Source organism: Diachasmimorpha longicaudata, chromosome 6 (genome assembly GCF_034640455.1).
Source record: "Diachasmimorpha longicaudata isolate KC_UGA_2023 chromosome 6, iyDiaLong2, whole genome shotgun sequence".
Taxonomy (NCBI): Eukaryota; Metazoa; Arthropoda; class Insecta; order Hymenoptera; family Braconidae; genus Diachasmimorpha; species Diachasmimorpha longicaudata.
The window spans coordinates 8,946,602-8,966,361 of record NC_087230.1 but is presented as its reverse complement, the minus strand read 5'-3'; the positions used below and the strand labels follow the sequence as shown (position 1 = coordinate 8,966,361).

The following is a 19,760-nucleotide window of genomic DNA, read 5'->3' as shown; positions in this document are numbered from 1 at the left end:
ATCGAGTCCCCAACCATCTCTATATACTCCAAACCACTGTACATGTCTCTGCATATATCTATATTTACATACTTTTATTTTTATTCTCATGGATTTGCTGGTTGTACGTGTGCAGAGGGCAGGAGATAGAGAGAGAATTGAAGAGAGTCGACGTGTGTGTGCGACTACTAGGTGACCGGTGGGAGTTCATAACCTCGGTAGGACATACTGGTAGAAATACTGGTGGAGAATCATGGAATGTATAGTTTAGAGCGGGAATAGGGGAGAGGGAGTGAAGGGGAAGGATGGCTTGGTAGGAGGAGACGGGATTTATTTTCCGGATCGCTGGAGGTCGTCATTCGAACGGACGGACGCTGCTGGAATCCCTTAACGGCAAGCCAGTCATTCCCAATGGCCAGTAGACGTCAGAGTGATCCCCCAGCCGTTTTCCCCCACTCCTCCCCTTCATCCCTACACTTCTAACCCCACTGTACTGTCGTAGCAATCCAAAGCCCTCGCGCTCACTGAATCCACACTGATCTCAAAGTTGTCTTCTGCTTCAACCTCTTCACATGGAGATGCGCCAAGTTATGCAAGGATGAACGTAGGTAAGGATGTAGGGAGGAAAATCTCTTGGGCCAGATGTGTCTCGGTGAATGGACGGAGAAAGGGGGATGGCAACCCCATGGGTTTGCATTCGATTTTTCTCGTCACAGGGACTCGGTGTATCGTCTCATACGCTCTCACCCTGACGGCTCCTCGTCTCGTTTCGTCTTCGGTGTAACGCTACAGGTGGCCAGTTTAAAGCTCCATGCTCTTGATTTACGGTCGACCTCACCTTTCTCAGTTTAAAGTTCAAACCACAACGGGGTAAACAGGGGAACGCTTGGGCTGTCCACCCTTGTGGGTTCAACTCAAATCTCGGAGGATCTGTACTTGGATTATCAATTATTTTTGAATGCAGAAGGGGTGCAAGGGTGATACGAGGGCTGATTCGGTATCTGTGAGGAGAAAAATCTACCGGCTATTCGATGGACCTAATTCTGACCAGACCCTGATCACCACTAATTAGAATATCATTAATTAAGTGGTGATTCTCTTACTTCAGTGCGAGATTGAGAATTTTCCTCTTACAACGAATATGCATTTCCCAGTCTGACGAGAATATTTCATATTGATAATAGAGACGGCATTTTGTGGATGGATGTCCCATTGTCATCGGCTCTGTTTCTATTGTTCGACGCGTCTATTGAGTTTTACAGATAAAAACTGAATAGTGACGCTGAATGAAGAATAGTGGAATATGTTTGGAAAGTCAAATCAAAGTTAAGTCAGTTGGAGTGAATGCAATCACTATAGGTTGAAAATTCATTGTTTGTATATGAGTAAGTAAAATTCGATGTGCTTGCTCAGCACTTATTGAGGACTCAGACAGCTTAAAACAATACCAAATGCCAGATGAATAAATTATTATCAAAGATTTGTCAGTGCTTTTCATTATTTCTCCCTACATTCCTGAGTCGGTAGAAGAGCCTATGAGGTTTTACCTATGGTCCTGGAATATGAAATACCTATGAACAATGGTGGAATATACAGTACAATCAAAGCCAGTTGACTTCCTTTGAAGATACCTGGAGAAGACAATCTCTGTAAATTAGGAATTCCCTGTTTGTCTATGAGCAACCAAATTGAATGTATTCGTTGTGTATGTTCACTACTCCCATAGCTATGAACAATCCAGATATCAAATGAGCTAATTATAATCAAGAATTTAACGACCATCACCAGTGTTCAATCCCAGGTGTGAAAATTTTTATGCTTCCAATATCCTTCTGAAATCTTTAGGAGAATCTTCGAAATGAAATAAAAAAGCAAAACCAGAAAATGGTACGTTATCCGAGCTGATTCAATGAGGTAATGGAAAATAACTTAAGTGGAAAAAAAAACCCTGGTAAATTATTGTGAGTGATGTCGTGCACTGAATTATTGCAATTGAGAGCCGGGTGAAAGCGTGACTGAAACCGAACGAAATCAGTGGTCAAACACGCAGCGAACCTGGGAGCCGTTCATTACCATCCACGAGACCCTCCCATTCCCATCGGATACAAAGTGTTCAAACAACAATCAACCTGAGCGCACTAGCCACTGTGACGCGTTTGTGGGTTGAGGAAATGAGGAGTAGAGATTTACTCAGAAATCCCATGGAATTGAGGTAAATTTACAGCATATTGTGAAACAGACATTCCGAATTTGATGATTTCCCCATTCACTCCAGTGACAAATGTAAACAGTTTATAGTAGATCACACGAGTCGAGAAATTTCCAGATTGTTTAATTATTTCCAGCGCTATTGAGTCACGAAAATTTGCAATAAAGTGTTTGGGACAATGGATTAGAGTGAGGTACAGGGAATAGTCTGTGTAGTTCTACCAGAATTTACGTTATTTACGCTGAATGATGGGTGAGACATGCGATGCCACTTCCAAAGGGGGTCAGACTTCCTTCCTACCTTTGGAAGTGTTTCGATGTAAACTACACTGGGGTTCATAGCTCGTAACCACTTTGAACACTTTTGGTGTTGGTCACGTAATCTCACATGCCTAGCACGTTCCTTGATTCGGGGAAGGGTTAATGAATTCTGGGACCGTCTGGGAGAATTAATTATTTCTTGATCTCTAAAATATTTCCTTTAGGCAATCGATGAATCGCAACACCAGTTGTAAACTTCACTCAATGGCAAATCAATTCATTGGCTGTAAGAAATTCTAATGCTATTGACATTAAAAAATGTCTCGTTGACTATCACAGAGACATAAAGCGGATATTAGTAAGTGGCTGGAGTCCATCTGGAATCAAAGCCCGGATTTTTTAAATTCCATTCCCATCCAATGGAGTTTGAAAACTCGGTAACTCAAGCGATTTTTAATCCTCCGATGAAAAGATCATCCTCCCCCAGGAAAGCAGGGGGTTATTTTCGTTGATTTTCTTCCAGCAGTTTACGAATGAAAACGAAAAAGACTTGTATATAAGGTACGTATATTTTCCAACCTGGAGTGAGAGGAGATAGATGAAAGTTGGCTGCTCGATTGGCTCGATTTTTCCTTGAAACATTCATTCGGGCCACGCGCCCCTTCGGATAATCCAGAAATTATTGAAGGAACTGCGAAGTCGGCTGGATATTCTACTTGGTCGATTCCTCCCGGATTGGAAATGATAACGAAGACGTTTTCTCAGTTACTGTGGCATCGAGGGACCGGTGGTGGAGATGTAGGGGATAAGGAGGGTGAGAAAGAGAGAAGAGGATTCAGGGATGTGCATGATCTAGTAGAGAGGGTGAGAAAGACAAGAAAGAAGCATCATCCTGGTGGTATCAAAGTTTGGTACCTAGTGGGACTTATCGGAACGTAAACTATATTGAAATTTTCCAATGGGCGAAGGGTGACACAGGGGAATGTTGTTTCTGATCGGATTTTCCCAAATGTTTGAACCATTCTGAGTGCCACTGAGCTTGGAAATGGAGTTGGAAAGGCAATCGTTCGGGCATTGGATTTCGCCAAATGTCTCTGATTCCCATTTGGCCCTGTTATGACAGTCAATTGATTCTGAACGCATCCCACCGATTTACCCATCTTTAAGAGGCTCATGTCGTTATCATAATGATCCATATATCCAACTATTTTGCCCCTTCTCGTTTTCACCGTTGATCTCCACCGAATCGAGGCTCACCCAAACCATTCAGTAACCCTAACCATTTCTCTCGTCGTTCAACCAGATCTCGTAGCCTCGATATTATCGGATCAGTACGCGTGATCGGAATACAGAAACTGTTTGAAACAAATTGATTCGTTAGATGCGAACGAGAGGACGCTCACAAATATTCCCATGACCGGATTGTTTTCTGGTTGATCGGCTTTTTTTAACGGATTGCCTTTGAAAATTGTAGATTTGTGTTACGGAATGAAGCCAGTGAGTGGAATGCATAAACAATTTAGTTGCCAGTCAATTCCAGAGTTATACAACTAATTACTGTGTTGCATTATTTACCGTGATTACTCTATCATGATGCAAAGAATTGACAATTGTTCACTAATGGATTTAGTTTGGAGCTGCAGCCGATTATTTTCATACCTTGACAGAAAAATATTGCAACAATTCAATGAATAACTCAGGATTTATTGTCGAAACCAATGAACTTATTCAACCCGAAAAAAAATGTCTGACCTAAACAGCACGTAACTACTTGTTTCCTCCCAAATCTGCTACTGTCATACTGTTATAAGACCCCTATTCTGAAACGTCTGAAAATATTTACTGAAATTCTAATTACCAAAATCCGCAAAAAGCTGATCACCCGGTATTCTCACCATCGCCAACATCTCCAGCGAATCCTCACCGTCTGAAAATCCCGAATTACCGTAACCCATCGTCCCTGTACGCTAACCCAACACCTCGCACCCGCAATAGCCACCCACCCTATTCACCTAACAAAGATAGCATGACAAGATAGACAAGGCGCCGAATCCCTCCCCCTCCTTCTTCCCCCTCCTACACACATTGCCTCAGAGAACCGTATGGTAACTATAGGTAGTAGTGGACCGCAATCTGCATTCCGTTACCTAATTGTCGTAACACGGGGGAATATGCATGTAGATATATGTGTTTACGGGTCACTGCACAAGAGGAGATGACCCCGAGAGAGAGGGCGTGTGGGATAAGTGGCCACCGGAAGGGCCTCGATGCCCAGACACCGATAACTCGTTCTCGAAGAGGACGCTTCTAGGTGAAATGAACAGCCTCACTGGCGCCCACCGACGATCTCCTGCGGTGTGAATTAGTCTCGCTCGAATTATTTTCCCATCGAAAAATTACTACACAACTACCCGTATAATCGTAAACACTGGATTACCGTTCCAATGAGTAAATTCAACATAAATTGGTGGTGATTACACGACACACAATGTCGAGTAATTGAGGATTAGATGCCATTTGATGTCAATATAATTTTCCAGCAATTGATTCCAACAAATATCCTGGCAGTTAATGAGTATTTCATTAAATTGATTATCAAACTATGAATTATCAGGTATTTATAACAATAATCGCAATCACAGACCGCCTGTTACGATGCACCGTGTTCAACACGAGTTGGTGTCAATTACACGAAGGACATCTCCGAGAACTCGAAGATTAGGTCAATGGGGATGGCCTTTGGATGGCAACCAAACAGCTCGGCAATGCGATCAAGGAGGGCAAATGTCGTGGAGAATTGTATCATCCTACTAGCAAAAGGGGAAACAGTAACTATCCAATAAGACATGGCAAACCCCTCCACCCCCCAAGGCAGCAAGCCTTGGCTTGGTGAATCTGTACAGCTCCATCAGTGCACCTCGACTGAGATGAGTCATGGCATGTGTATTTCGCGGGACAAGAGTCAACCGGGTTTCACGTGACAGTTTGTCCTGTGGAGATTCAACTCCACCCCCTGTGGAAATCCCTGCTAATGCCCTAATGGACGTTGGTAAATTGATAGCTGCCAGCGGGCAAATACCAATATGACTTCAGCCACATGTGACAGTGAGGAACTATTGTCATCCTTGGTTCAATGGATTTATGGTTACAACCGGCCAATGAAATGGGCTGTATAGTTTATGTACAAAATGTCGAGACACTAATATTACTTTTATGAAGGGAAATCATCTCTTATTCCGAGTTCTTTTATTACTAACCTTCACTATGGTATAACGAGACACTTTGGCCTTCTGGTGAAGGGGTCATAAACGTTTCACGCCAACGCCAGCAGACTCTGCTGCACACTCGTCTGGAATTTATACCGTATAACTGGAACCGAGAGAAAGGGGTTTTGCACATGAACTCAAGGAGTAAACCTCGGAGATGAAATTGAAGTTGGACCAGTGGGGTATGGGGGAGAGATTCCTTGTGATTTACCCAACAGAAAAATCCAGCAAGCACTCTCGAATACTAAAGGACCAAACAGAAATTGGAAGCGTAACTGGGGACTGTGCTGCATTAAGTAAAGGCATTTGGGGTCTCCAGGACAGATTGAAATGTCTCTCCAGTCCCCGTGGGAATGCACCAAGTTTACATTTACCTCGGACCTTTGTCTTTCCCCCCAAAGTAAGACGTGCAGGATTCACAACGTACCTTTCACACCGTAACTGCAAGGTAAACTGGGGTGCTATTTCGTGTCAGTGATGGGTATTGAAATTCACTTTGTGAGGCAGGGAGATGATGGCTGATGGCACAAGGATGTGCGTTTCATGCTACCAAACCTCGGGGATCTGGTGGGGGGGAGGGCTGGGATGGGTAAAGGGGTGAGAGTTGAAATCAGGGGTGTGGAGCGCTTTACGATGATGGCAGTTGCGACGTAAAAGCCAATGTACCGAGCCAAGTGGAGTCTCCATACTCGTGCCGATACAGTCAGATATGCACTCACCCACTCAGGGTACACCCTCCTCTTGCGCGTTGAGTATAGCAAATTGAGTGTTCATCAGTTCATGTATTAAAGTTTGAAGGATTCGATGAATGGGATGAATTGAAAAAAAAAAATACCGGCCTCAGTGTGACTGGGAGGGATGGGATGGAGTGGAGAAATTTGGAGGGTGCAAGGAAATTACGTTCGACAAAAAGTCATTTATATTTAGATTTTTCAGGGTGCAGGAAGCTTTCCAAAAGTCATAAAATCCAAAGATATGAAATTTCCAATAGTGATTTTTGGAGGCCATTGCAACAACTACTCATTTTAAATTGGATAGTTAAAAAAAATCAATTCTTTTGTGATCGATTTTGGGGAATAAAACTGAAAACATGAAAAGGCTAACTTGTATCGCGTGATGGTTAAAATGTTGCGCGTGTAAAACTTCAGCCGGCAAAACTTTTGGGTTGTGAATTAAGACCTCTATTATTTCCAGCAAATTCATACACTCCACTGCAAATAATCGTGACCGCATCGCGTGACGTATAACCCAAAGCCATAAAATTCAAAGTGTCCACGATGTTGCATGATGGTGAATGTACATATACCACCAACCGATAAGCTTCGATTTTTAGTTTTCCCTGTTATGATCAGCGTTTCAGTACTACCCCTGTACCGCACACCCAAGTCCTCATTTTGAAGGGTGAGAGGGGGCAGTGAGGGATGTGAAGAAGGACGAAAGGAGGAAGGAAAAACTTTTGCTTCTCCACCTCGAAACGTTGACTCCCTTTATGGCAGTCTTTAAAACTCGACGAAACGATTTTCCATGCTTTCACGAGCGCTACCGCGCGCACACGACTCTATCCCAACTGACTCTCACTTCACTTCCCTCCCCCTTCCAACCCATTTTGTTACTTTTTCCTCCTTTCTTCACTTTGGCGTATTTCACTGCTTTTTTTTTTCACCTCCCTTCTGCCTTCATCGCCCACTCCATCCAGCTGTATGCGAAAAAGAAGGCAAAGTTTTGCACGATGACTTTTGCCAATCTCGTACATCTCTCTCGGTCCAGTGAAGGCGTGCGCAACCCTCCCTCAACCAAGTTTGGATTATGGAACGACATCTCGGCTGGTCACACGTGTTCACTTTATCCGTTATCCTCAAAAAGGAAAAGCCACGTACATTTACCAGTCCCATGGTGCTTGCTCGCTGGTTTATACGATACTTGTGTCAGAATTGACGAAGTAACATTCGCTCAGTTCTCTCACAGTCTTGGAATGCATTCCGTAATTTTTATCTGTTTTTTTTTGGTGACGAATAATCATAACAGCGCCATAATTTTCCTAATCACTTCCATAATCGACAAGCGAACTTGAGGGCCGTATTTTTTACTGAATATTTCACGTCGCGAAGATGGAGAAAAAAGTTAACAAGAAATTACCATACCGGACCAGATAACTTTCACTAATCAATCAACAAATGTCCCTCAGGGGGCACCGTAATTTTCAAACAATTCGGTAATTTCTAGCCTTCTTTTTCCACCATGCGGAAACCAAAAACTTTTCTCTTTGTAAACATTGATCGAATCCTCGTCACTATCGAAACTAGTGATTAAAATCGAATGTAAGGAGTCAGTTGAAGCAGCGAATTGAGAAACGATCGAGTTTTCAAGCGGCACATTCCCTACACCATGACTGGAAGAAAGAGGAGTACGAGGAGACATTGGTGGACGAGTGAGAGCAAAAAGGAGAAGCTCATTTCGAGCTTGGGGAAGCGCAGATAACACTTCTTACCCGTGGGACGGCTTGCGACCCCAATCTCAAGTCAGATATTGTCCCGAGCTTCGAAAGCTCAAAAGAAGTTCTGAAAGAGCATTCCCAGATCTACGATTCGATGTATTATTCCGTTCTCGTATGTGTATTGTATCATCTATCCAACGCTAGTCCCCCATATTCTCGCTCGAGGAAAAAGACTATAGTGACTTGTATTAAACTCTTGGCGCGTATGTTGTCTGACGTATGAACCTCTCCGAGTTAATTTAAATAACATAACGTGAATACTATGAATGCACGAGTAGCCAAGTTCATTAAAATTCCAGTCAAGGTCACAAGGCGGTTAGAAAAAATTGAAATTTCATTCACAGTTCAGTAATAACTTTCCAGAGGGAGACGTTGAATTTAATTTTGAGGAGACAACTCATAAAATCGCTGCGGAATATCGGGTCCTCAAGATATTTTAACTCGAGGGATGGGATATAAAAAATAATTCGAATTATGATTTATCGAATCTCGTTAACATCCACAAAATTCATGAATTCATGTAATACATCGAATTATCCTTTCATGGACAAATAAATTTCAAAGTGCTCCTGAATCAAAATTATTGGGAGGAAAGACACCTGTTTCAGAATTAGAATGGATTGTTGTTCAGTGTTGTTGAAGGGAGGCGGAGGATAGTGGGCCCGTGGCACTTTCCTTGGGGCATAAATCTTGAAAGATGCACAATGGAAGGGGTAGGAGGAGGCGCCCTTTGGAAGAACCAGCCCCAACTGGTTTGCGCAGTAACTTCCGGTTCCACGACGGTGCCTATTCCACAAAAGGCAATTTGTTGGATGAAACGGGCTTTCTGGGCAACCGTAAGTAAGAGAGAGTGAGTCCAGGTACTTCGTGCATAAGTGATCTCCAAGCTATCATATTCCAGGTTGTACACAAACTTGTCACTTATACCGGCGTAACTATTCACCTGTAGTTGTTAGTCGAGATGAGACTTATTACTTGTCTTTGAAAGCTACTTCAACATTAAGTTGGATCTTCACCGCGGATGACTGGATGAAAATGATAAAGATGGTAATAATTACCATAAACTGATGGTGATGAAAATCCTAGCTACAAATTTACCCATACCACTGGACTTTTGCGACTGAAATTCCAAGAAATATTTCCCCTGCGAGATTGAAATATACATAACTCGATATTGACAAAGTGGATCCCTCCCCAACAAACACTCACACACAATTCTGGTGAATCAGCACCGGACCAATGAATTATACCCGTGCACTATGCGACCTGAAACAAGCGTAAGAAGAGAGACCAAGTGAACACTGTATGCCAAACGAGGGGCTGTTAGAGGTCAGCGATGCGAGCGCTCGGTGATCATTGAGCCGAGAATTTATGTCTCCATCGTTGCACGAAGGATAAAAATATCGTGGCCGGGTGGGGATGGAAGGAGGGTTGAACCGTAGTACGTGGGTGAGTTGGAGCGTGTATATTACGAGCATAACGGACACCGATATCGTGCACAAACGCAGAGTGAAAATGTCCCCGTTTGGTCCATCCAACGTCTAATATTCCATGAGGAACCCCATCAACGTCTCGACATGAACGAAACCAACGATGAGACCGATCCAATCATCAAGCACAACGAGTAATCTACGTACCACCGTAATCCCCACCATTAATTCATTCACTCTCGTCGGTTTATCTAACCATGAAGTGTCCATAAACATGAATATAACCCAAAAACCTGGAGAAAGGAAATTTGCTTCCTGAAAGTGCCTTCAAGACTTAATTCACCACGGAAGCGTTATAATACGATAATCTTATGCACGTTGAAGGGGGTTATCCAAATTTCCGGCCGAGGTCCTCTCGAATGCCACCGGCGTGAGGGGGTAAATGGGTGGTAGGATCGTTTATTCTGCCCACCCACTGATTTTCCGGTGGACGCGTGCTGATAAGCTCCATCGGAATAATCAAGTTCTGGTGTGGCAACTGCCTACGACACCGTGCACCCATCGACCAGAATAGTCGATTGTAATCCTATAGTGAAATGGTGGATGTTGGGGACTGGGGGGAGGGGTGGGTTCAGTGGGGGTTGAAACAGGGGAAGTGAGGGGGGGGGGACAGATGAAGTGAAGTTGAAGTGGGTACGAGCAGCCATATTGAAACGGAAACCGAGCGGGCCGCTGACAGCAGAGATTAGAGAATTACTGCTGGCCAATAACCGTTAAAGAGAACGACCAATGGTATGCCAATGTTGTGCCCATGTTGAACCACCAGACAGTGAGGTGAGGTTTGCCGGTGGCTTTAAAGCACTCGGACGATATTAAACAGCAGCCATTCACCGGATGGCGAATGGTCCCGCAACTACTACCATGACAATTCTCCTCATGAAACATCATGAAAAAGAAGGTGGAATTATCATGAACTTGGTGTCTCATCTTCAAGAGGAGAATGGAGAAATTCGATCGTTAGAATAGCGAATGAATGAAATTCATTTGATGTGTAAAACTTGGGGATAGAACGTCTATCTTGTTGTTCAACTGCAGTCAGAAGTTTTCGCATTTGGTAAATTACTGGACTATTCAGTTAGTCTCGATGTGGTGGTGATCGGAGATGCAGCTGCATCAACCGAGATGAACATTTTGACGGGTGGTGAGGCAAGGAGAGGGATGTAGTTAACTAGTAATATTGGTTGTTGCTTCTCATTAAGGGTAAACCCCCTTCCCACGATTACCAGTGAAAGTCCCTGGCGATCGATCAACGGGGATTATCGAGTTCTCTACGAGTTGCTCGGAACATACCACTACACTGAACTAGCCAAGGATGAACCGCCAATGGGCATTCAACATTGGCAGTGTTGAATTCTGGAAATTGCTGGATTATTCTCTTTATGGGACAGTGGAGATGTATTCTGTCATTGAGTGTTCCAAGTTTGTGAATAAAATGTCCGATGTTCGTCTTCGGTTGTTGCAAACAATTCAAGAAATTTTGCCATTGGAAATTGAAAATTGTCGGCTGAATTAAATCGACGTGTTGCAAATGTAAACATATATTTTCAATACATCGAGCAAATGTCTTAGAAAAATACCATTATCATCTCCTACGATCATCAACACGGAGAATGAGATGACGGATTTTCTCAGATCGGTATTATAATAGCATGGGGGTGTGAAAGAGTGGTTTTCACTAAAGGCAAGCGACTCGAGGGTCCTCAAAGGTCGAGTACTAGGCCTCTTGACGTGCGCTACGGTCGATTTCAGTTTGGAATGCAGTTATTCCGAGGAGGCAAGAGGAGGGGAAATCAAATGTTCAAGGATAAAATGAAGATCTGGGGATCAGGGAATTTGGGGTGGATGGGAGAACCGAAAAAAAAAAAAAAAACGTGACAAAACTTGATAAACCAAAAATAGTAAGAGGACCTGGTAATGTTTTTTAACGCGAAGAATTTCATCATCGAATCCCTCTGGGGCTCGCCCCGATTCACTATCGATTGGTCGGTATACAATTCTTTGACGAGCTCAACTTTCATCGTCTTTCCCTCCTCCTCCACCCCCTCTCAACCCCTCATCGATACTCCGTTAATTCAGTCGTGATGATCCGTTGCGTCTTATTCTCTTCCTCAATGGAAAACGTTCTGATAGTGCGGCAAATGTATATAACGCGTTGAATGTCTATAACAACTTACCCCTTTCCCACCCCATTGCAATATCGGAAGTAAAATGTACCTCGACATTCGTAGCACGTACGAACAACGCATTAACAACAGCGACCACGTCATACGGGTCGAACAAAACTTTCTCCCTCATCCCCTCGGTCGAACGATCAAATTTTCGAATGATGGCTTATTACGTGAGAATTGAGGGGATCTGGTGAAATGCCCGCAGTCTGTAGAATGTGATTTATCCAGTAGTCGGAGAGTTTTTATAACTTCATTAATTGTCTGTTTCTGATGGAGTTGGATCGACGTACTCGGGAAATCTGAAGGAAAAAAAAATTGTTGGAGGGAGAAGAAAGGACAGTAGTACGTAAGTTGACATCCACCGACTGACCTCGATGGTCTGGGGCTCATTCCCGACGCCATTAATGCCTTTTAGTGCCCGTGAAATTTCACTCCTCAGTGAGAAAAGAGCCGTCGAGTATTCCGTACATTCGATTGAATTCTTCCCCGAGTTTGAGCTTTTTTTATGGTACATTATTTTGACAATTAAGGCTTCTACCCACTCGCTCAAAATGTCTACTCGTAGGTTTATTTTATCACTCATATCCAGCCTTTTTTGTCAATATTGGCGACATAAATTTCTTAACACAAGTGAAGATGTAATTCTCGAAAGACTTAATCTTATTCAATGGGAGTATAATCTCAATCTTCAGCTGAGATACAGCAGCATTCATCAAAAATACTTTTATCGACGTTGTGACATATAATGTACCATTATCGGCCTCGTGACATGATATACTATTATCGGTCCTGTGACACAAAGTACTATTAACATTCCCCCCCTTGAAAAACCGTCACGCGAACAGTTCTATACAATCGACAGAATCCATTCCCAACTACAGCTACCGGACGACACTCACGTGAACCGATCTTTCTTCGTCCATGGTACATTGTCTAGCCTTCAGAAAATTGAGGCTCTCACCCAAATGGATATACCCAGAGAATTGAAAGTGGACGTAAAGGGAGTGTATTTTATCTCACAAGTGGCATCGGAGTAGAAAGAAGAACCGGACAGTATTTTCGACATGTGACCAGCCTTTGTGGGGAAAGCATGCACCTACAGAGTACACCTTAGTCCATGAAAAACCCCACACACCCTCACTCACCAACCGCAAGCCCCGGAAAAACGGGAAAAGAATAATTAACTCCGTTAAACTGGGAAAAACAAGTCAGGAAAAATTACGGAATTTGTACGTAATCGAGAGAGAAATTTGAAATTATTTAATTCATTCAATTGGGAATTTTTAATGTTATAATAAAAATTATTGAATAATTTGAAAATTCGAGAAATCGTTGTGGTTCAATACTGATCATCCACAGCAATATTATATTTCCGAAAATGAAAGAGGAAAGGATAATATTGATATCGAAATAATATTGAAAATTGCTAGCGCAGGTGGAGAAAGTACATTTTCTCTCACAAGTGGTATAGAACGATAAAAGAATTCAAGAAAAAATATGAGGATGTGACCAGTCTCTGGAAGTACTACACATCTATGTACAACTGTACATATCTGTATAGAAAGAATAAAGGACAGTGTGAGTAAAGGCACACAGGCACTTCTTACACTTCGATCTCGAATAAGACAGAATCGCAAGTGCTCAAGCACGTAGAGAAAGGGTATAAAGAAGCGAGGACACTATCCAAGTGCCGAACGATCACTGAGGTAAGGATGTATTCGGTTGAGTGGTAGCAGGAATAGTGTGAGATGGATAGATGGAAATTCACATTTGAGAATCGTAAAGAAAGGAGTAAGTGAAACAGCTCCGAAGTTCACTGCTCCTTGGATTGAAAAATGGTGGCCACTATTGTTGATGGATTTTATTTGTCCACGAGATAAACGATAATCCAAGGAATTAATATACAACTGACTTTATAATTGAATGAACCACCGGACGAATGAATTTTTTTAATTCATCCGATGATTAATTGAATGGCATCAAAATAAAGTGAACATTCAAATGATTCTCATTACTCCAATACTTTTGATTACAGATTCAAGTCAGACACCAGTTGGTTAACCCACCCCTTTCGACATTTGCAAACTGAATATCTCACGAGAGGGCCGATGTATGCTAAGGGGCACTCTCCTCATGGAGCTGCGGTGGGTCTAACGTAGTTAACATATCAGAGGAACTGGGTGTGTCTGGGCTCTCTCTGATGCGTACAGCAGTACAATATTCCCACGTGACCCCTTGGCATTTAGTTCGTCTCTTCGCACTGACGCGGCTACCTCAGCCCAGATATCTCACAAGGGTAAACCCTCGGGGCCCTCACCACCTCCAATCAATTCTGTTTCAATTATTCAAACCGCATTAATCAATTGAAATTGTAAAAACCCCTCACACCGCCACAATAAACGATTAATCATCATTCCAAGATAAATGAGATAATTTCTCGATGATATAACGAAAGTAATTTGTAAATTCAACCCTATTCACGGATGCCTTCCTTCCCCAAAAAAAAATCATATTCATCCACCGTGATACCATCAACAGCATTGAGCCCTCATTGCCAAAATGAACAACGAAAATTCATTACCTCAACGTGAGGCGATACACTAACGGTGGGTTCATTAAATTGAGCTTATCAAACCGTCAGTCTAAACAGCTTCCCATTTCATTACTGAGGGGAATAATCACGATAATCACCCGAAACTATATCGACTATACTATTAATTTGTCCAGCTTCCCCCCCCTCAAATTGTAGGTATACATATGGTATCCCCAACACTGGGCCAATATCATTGCCAAATCGAATGCAAATAGTACCTGGGTATCTCCACTGTCCTCTCAGTTACCAATCGACATCACGGCAAACTGCATTTCACCACTGTCCGAGGTTTCCGCGAGATTTCGTTGGGTAACTCAGTCAATTTGATTAGAGGTATATTCCACACTGGATGCATCAACACTTTGCCTATTTCTCGAATTGAGTGTTTGGGCCAATATACCTGGTGAATATCGCCTAGCAATGAATCACGTGGTACAGTAGCCAAACAACACTGCACCCTGTCACCATTGGGCAACATTGGTGTAAAGGGAAAGGGAGTGAGAAAGGGCGCACCGGATGGTGGGATGAATGGGTGAAGGGGAGGTGGAGTGTAGAAGCCGCCATGACCATCACCACTAGTCTGTCTAGATCCCAGCTAACAACATCAGTTGGGACTACTATGGGCAGGCTGTATGTCGCAAAGCACCCAACAGGCTATTGTTAATCAACACAAATATTTAGCCCGGCCATTCTACTCCGTGAACTGCGCGTAAACTATCACCCCCTCGGCTAAACGCCCTCAAGCCCATAGACTGGTGTATCCATTGCTTTCAGTCTCCTCATTCCTGCATAAACCCACTAGCACACTCTGACCTAACAAGTGGGCCAATCTACATAGAAGCTGAAATCGCACATTAGTGCATACAGCCTTGATGTACATGTTTAGATATTATTTAGTACTAAATCGTCAGCACCCTGGGGGGTGGCCTAGACCTGTACTGATAGGAGGTGGATGGTAACACGTTGACACGACGACACGTTAAAGGCGGTCCCCAGAGGGGAATTTCGGGCTTGGTTGGCTGTCATGAAACCGAATGCACTGCGGTTCAGGACTTCTTTTCAGGGGAATTGAGAGTTCGTCTTGCGAAGTTCATGGGGACAATGATTTATTGTTGCATTGCAAAGAAAAGAATTGGGGGGGGGGGGGATTTTTCTGCGGTAAAAGTCCTGGTTAAATTGTACGAGCATATTTTTTAAACAATAATAATTGTAAAATAAAAATTCTTGTGATATTTAAACGTATGTCAAGACGACCAGACACCTGCTCGTCTAATATCCAGATACATTCTTTCTATTCAGACGTTATTTAGTGTCTGCAAAATGTCTACAAAGGGTAGGGAGAATTCAGGCTTCAACATCTGTTGAGCGTTCAATTTAAAATTGCAATAAATTATAGAATTTTCATTTTATCCATAATATATTATAAAATTCGATAACCATTTCCTCAGACACTCCCATTCAATGTTTCCTTTCAGAAATTACCCTAGAGGAGTTGTTGATAGAAGAACATTTGATCATCCCTTATTAATTTCCCCCGAATTTGAAAGTAGGAATGAGAATCCATGACTCAAACTACCCTTTTATCGACAAGTAAAATAATTTTCACCAAAACTTTCTCTCGTACATTTTCTCCCAGAAACCTTGAAAAATGTGTACCAATGATGAACAATTTTCTCGTAGCTGCGCATGTCGAACATTCCCCTGATTCAATATCCCCAGAAACCCCAACTGAAATGACAATTCAAGCCACCCGCTATCCCTAAATGAGAAAACCCGATGAGAATGTCGTATTGATCACGAAAATTGATGCGCCACCAGCTTTCAATTCCCGACTAAGGTGATAAATCAACTCGAAGTCGTCACGTGTCGTCGGAGTACGTCGCCGAGGAGATTGGAAGAGACATACTTATTCATTCATACACCGTGTACCATGTGGAGTGTTTCGAATGGAAAATATCCAGTGGGTTTTACTTCCCCCCTTTCGTATTGATATACCGTCTGACATACGACACGGCCACTGCACTTGTGGTGAAACAGTTGGTGTCACTGCGTGAGTATTTACGACGTCGACTGCCATGTAATATCGACAAGGGAAAAAAAATTTAAATAATCCTGTTACCGTCGTTCACGTCTCCCGCACTTCTTTTTTCCTCCTTATTCCACTTTCTTCTGTTTCTTGTTCCTTGCCACCGTCCGACATCTACCTACCCCATCCCCATCCACCCTTCTGGGCGCCCTCTTGATGTTACGTGGGTACCTCGAGCCACCCAACGCCCCTTCTTATCGCAGCCAAGTGCCTAGAACCATCCCATATAGCGGATGATGTCGATTTAAAATTCTAATGCCCGAGCAACTTTGTTCTTTGCCACATAGATTGCCGGCCCAGTGGCATTTCAAAATGGCTTAGTGCATTTTCCTTCTACCAGTATCCATTCTTAGGTATAAGGGATGAATGCCAGCATTACGAAAGGCATTTTTTTTTTACCCGTTACATCCTCTCGCCGACGGTGCTCCTTCCTCATTTTTGGAGCTATTTTCGTTGCCACTCGGCTTTTTATCTGAAATATCTTTGAATAGAGGAATTTCAACGGGCTTCAAACGAAGGGAATATGAAAAACAGTGGGTTCCTGGGAGAAAAATATGCAAACGCAATTTTTTCCTGGCATTGGACCAATTTCTTTTCTCCACTGAGAGAGAAACTTTTTTTTTTCACTCCCACTTCTCCTTTATTTCATGCATATATATATTTTTTTTATTGCCCTCTCGCATCGTTCAACGAATGAAAAATTGCCTGTGAGAGGTGAAATAGATTTTGAATCTAGGGGGATAAATATTTATGAGACTATCGTTTCAGGCCCTTTTTTGGGTGAATTTATTTCTTAAGTGGACGGCTAGACAGTTTTTCAGCATTTTTCATGCGTTATATCTCAGCGGGTGAGAGGGTGTCGAGTGTGTAAAAAAGGTGTTTTCACGGTGGGCAGACAACAGCATTATTTATGGAGTGAAATACTTCAAAAATTTTTTTTTTTACGACAAGGTCCTACTTCAGACACTTGCAGTGTCTTGAGAGTACCTTTTGTGCCCATTCATTGTTTCTTCGGGGGATTGTATCAATTAGTTAAGTCAACGAGTATTTCTCGTGTTTTCACGGAGCCCACTAGTCTCTCAATTTTCACAGTAAAAGTTGGGAATGGGAGTATAACGAGGAAAGACGGATGGAGCGGAAGCTTTTCGAACAATCGCCAATTATTTTCGAGCGCCGGGCGGCCGAATCGACGGAGAAGAGGGGGGGGGGGGGAATTTATTAACGTCGTTAGAAGAGCATACAATAATGGGGAAGAATGAGATGAGAAATCAAGTGGTTTACGGAGAATATAGCACTTTTCGATATTGAACGCAACTGACTGCACAGCTCCACGATAATTAATTTACCGATGTTTATCGGTGTGAAAGGTAAACTGAGTTTTCCTTTAATATAAAATTACCTAATTAATTTTTTTTTTGGTAACGGCAAACCACACGGCGGAAAAAATCTGTACTGTGAAATATTGGATAATAGCAAGTTTTGATTAACGTTTTAACGTTTGTGGTTTTTGAAATAATGGTAGAGTATATTTTACCGCCTTAGGAATCGAATAAATTATTGATTATTACTGTAACAATTATGATAATTCCACGCAAAATATAATTTTAATATCATCGAATAGAATCGCCGATATTAAATCCTTCAAATCGAAAATTTAACCCTCCACAATGAGCTCATTCATCAGAAAAGCTCCATTCCCATCAGTCCAACAGTATCATCATTGATGGACAGACTAGAACCAAAGAAAGAATCGAAAGCAAGAAAAAAATCCTGATAAAAGAAGTCCCCAGCATCTAGTCCACGATTTTGTCGTAGGTCTTGATTGCAGGCTTTTCCCTCCGGTTTCCCTCAGCCCCTAGTGACTCCTACCCTCCTCCCTCTTCACCCATTGTCTCAGTACTTTTCATTCCCACAACAACTGCTCGCCAGTTGCCGTACGTGAAAAAGAGACGGCTGCCGTGTATATGCCTGAGGGAAGTGGAATAATAATAAAAAGAAAAAAAAAAAAAACTCAACCTCGCACTCAACCAAAGAGGGACACAGGGTTCGACGTAGCCACCGTAAAGGGAAAGAGAAAAGCTCCAATGAAAATGAGGAGTAAAAAAAGGAAATTAGGGGGAAGGGACAAGGGAAAGAGGTTGAGTTGGCTTACGTAAAAAGGACAGCTTTAGTTAAAGAGGAGGCGAGGAGGCAAGAAGGACCCCGAGAGCAAGTGAATGTAATTGGCTTGAGCTAAGGTGCTATCTTGCCAGTCAAGCAGTTTCTCAGCTCAGTCGCTATCAGCGCGAATATAAATTCAACTCCTTTTATTTTAACGCCTCGTCCAGCTCAACCCGAACCACCCCTACTTGCTCTACCCCCCCCCCCCTCGTAGTTTCTCCAGGGGGTTGGAGAAGGGCTGGAATTAATGACGTTAATTTGTTTTAAGCACTAACCCCCAACCCTCCTTCATCCCACGTCTCCACTCACCCTTCTCCCACCCCCTACGGCTGCTTACCCCCCTTCTCGGGTATCTGGAAAGGGTGAGGAAAAAGTTTCGTCCGCCTCCGGCTATCAATGCCTCTTAGTCTCATACCTTCACCGTCGGCTGACCAGCTCTATACCTTTTCTACTCGCTCACCATCACTTTAAACTCCTCCACAGCGCCCGTGATTCAAGAGATACCGAGCGTTGTATATCTTTTTTATTCGGATGATGGAAAAAGATGGGAATGAGGATATTTCAGAGAATATTTCTTTCATAGGAATATTTCGTTTCAATTCACCCATTTTCCACACCTTCATCCGAGGTATTTTATCATCTGCGCGAAAATTATTTCGGGTTAATTGATGTCAGGGGGAGGGGGGAGATAGGGGTGGCTGAGGGGCTGTGGTCATTATTATGACAATTTCAAGACCCACATTGAGAAAGGTTCAGTCAAAATGACAGAACGTTCAGCGAAAATTCTGCCATAATTCTGTAAAATTGGCGAGAGCCAGAATTTTTCTCCCGGAGAACATAAGTAATTTTTATTGAATACTTCACTCCGCTCACTAGCTATTGCAGTGATTTATATGTACTACAACAATATTTATTTCACACGTTGAATTTCTCACTTTGAAAAATGAATAAATATCCGAGACTGTACTTATTCACCTAAAATTTTTTCGCGCCCGTTCAACTCCGTATACGACCAAAAGAATCTCACTACATTCTTCTTCTCCGTAAACATAGGG

At 42.7% G+C, this 19,760-nt stretch overlaps 1 protein-coding gene across 9 annotated transcripts in view; it reads right to left on the bottom strand.

The window, feature by feature from the left end:
* LOC135163575 (heterogeneous nuclear ribonucleoprotein 27C) overlaps window positions 1-19,760 on the bottom strand; it is a 220,735-nt gene that overhangs the window by 113,277 nt on the left and 87,698 nt on the right. The window lies entirely within an intron of this gene.